Raw genomic sequence first — 2306 nt, forward strand, 5'->3', positions numbered from 1 at the left:
ACTTTTTAACATACATTTAATATTTAAAATATACAATGCATAATGTCTGAGAAGAACAATTATAGTCTCTCCTTTGTAATCTTTCTGTATGCCTTAGTTTTTTATTTCATTTTTATATTATATTGGTGAGAACCTCTGGAAAAAAACATAAAAATAATCACTGAAAGCAGATGTTCTTGTCTTATTCCTGATCTTAAAAAAAAATTCCGCCCTCACCCACTGCCGACGACCTGTCTTGTCACCTGCACGCCGTGCCACTGCCTCACAGAAAGGCTTTGATTGCCCGCAGTCCTTCGCCAGATTAGGCCAGTGTCCAGGGCCCTGGTTCCTCATCTCACTCGGGCTTATGCCAAAGATGTAACATCTGGTGCAGATGCCCGACCTTAAGGCTTCGAGGTGTAGACCTTTTAGCCGATGCTGTAACTGTTACTGTGGGGTCCAAGGGAAGGACAGTGATTACTGAGTTGGGGAAGTCCCAAAGTGACAAAAGATGGACTGTTGCAAAGTCCATTGACTTAAAAAATAAATATAAAAATGTTGGCGCTAAACTTGTTCAAGATGTTGCCAGTAACACAAACGGAGAGGCTGGGGATGGCACCACTACTGCTACTGTACTGGCACGCTCTATCTCCAAGGAAGGCTTCGAGAAGGTTAGCAAAGGTGCTAATCCAGTGGAAATCAGGAGAGGTGTGATGTTAGCTGTTGATGCTGTACTTGCTGAACTTAAGAAGCAGTCTAAACCTGTGACAACCGCGAAAGAGATCGCCCAGATTGCTACGATTTCTGCAAATGGAGACAAAGAAATTGGCAACATCATTTCTGATGCGATGAAAAAGGTTGGAAGAAAGGGCGTTATCACAGGAAAGGATGGGAAAACACTGAATGATGAACTAGAAATTATTGAAGGCATGAAGTTTGATAGAGGGTATATCTCTTCATACTTTATTAATACAGCAAAAGGTCAGAAATGTGAATTCCAAGTTGCCTATGTTCTTTCGAGTGAAAAGAAAATTTCTAGTGTCCAGTCCATTGTTCCTGCTCTTGAAATTGCCAACGCTCACCGTAAGCCCTGGGTCATAATTGCTGAAGATGTGGATGGAGAAGCTCCAAGTATACTTGTTTTGAATAGGCTGAAAGTTGGTCTTCAGGCTGTAGCAGTCAAAGCTCCACGTTTTGGTGACAATAGAAAGAACCAGCTTAAAGACATGGCTATTGCTACTGGCGGTGCAGTATTGGGAGAAGGACTAACTCTAAATCTTGAAGATGTTCAGCCTCATGACTTAGGAAAAGTTGGAGAGGTCATTGTGACCAAAGGTGATGCCATGCTCTTGAAAGGATAAGGTGACAAGGCTCAAATTGAAAAGCATATTCAAGAAATCCTCGAGCAGTTGGATATCACAACTAGTGAAAATGGAAAGGAAAAAGTGAATGAACGTCTGGAAAAACTCTCAGATGGTGTTGCTGTGCTAAAGTTTGATGGGAAAAGTGACGTTGAAGTGAATGAAAAGAAAGACAGAATTACAGATGCACTTAATGCTACCCGAGCTGCTGTTGAAGAAGGCATTGTTTTGGGAGGGGGCTGTGTCCTGCTTCGGTGCCTTCCAGTCTTGGATTCAATAACTCCAGCTAACGAAGATCAAAAAACTGCTATAGAAATTATTTTAAAAACACTCAAAATTCCTGCAATGACCACTGCTAAGAATGCAGGTATTGAAGGATCACTGATAGTTGAGAACATTTTGCAGAGTTCTTCAGAAGTTGGTTATGATGCTATGCTTGGAGATTTTGTGAATATGGTGGAAAAAGGAATCATTGATCCAACTAAGGTTGTAAGAACTGCATTACTGGATGCTGCTGGAGTGGCCCCTCTGTTAACCACAGCAGAAGTTGTAGTCATAGAAATTCCTAAAGAAGAGAAGGATCCTGGAATGGGCAGAATGCGTGGAATGGGAAGTGCTGTGGGAGGTGGCATGTTCTAATTCCTAGAATAGGGCTTTACCATCATTAATGAGCTGTGAGAGGAAGCCCGAGGCAGCGTTCCTCACCAGTAACTTTAAGAGAGGTCTGTTGAAGGAGATGACTGAAGAAAAGGCTGTTTGATGTTTAAGAAAATCACTATAACCATCAGTTACTGGTTTCAGCTGACAACATAGAACGATTTACTGCTGTCATTGCCCATGCCTACTGATAATTTATTTTGTATTTTTGAATAAAGACACTGTTACATTCCTGGTAAATGAGTATAAGAGCCATGTACCAATGTACTGCTTTCAACTTAAGTCACTGAGGCATTTTTACTACTATTC

The 2306-nt window shown here is 41.3% G+C and overlaps 1 pseudogene; it reads left to right on the forward strand.

Annotated features, from left to right (window-relative positions):
* The first annotated feature begins 279 nt into the window (after positions 1-279).
* Positions 280-1979, forward strand: LOC136123117 (60 kDa heat shock protein, mitochondrial pseudogene; annotated as a pseudogene).
* Positions 1980-2306: the final 327 nt, after the last annotated feature.

This window comes from Phocoena phocoena, chromosome 5, assembly GCF_963924675.1.
Source record: "Phocoena phocoena chromosome 5, mPhoPho1.1, whole genome shotgun sequence".
In the NCBI taxonomy this organism is placed as follows: Eukaryota; Metazoa; Chordata; class Mammalia; order Artiodactyla; family Phocoenidae; genus Phocoena; species Phocoena phocoena.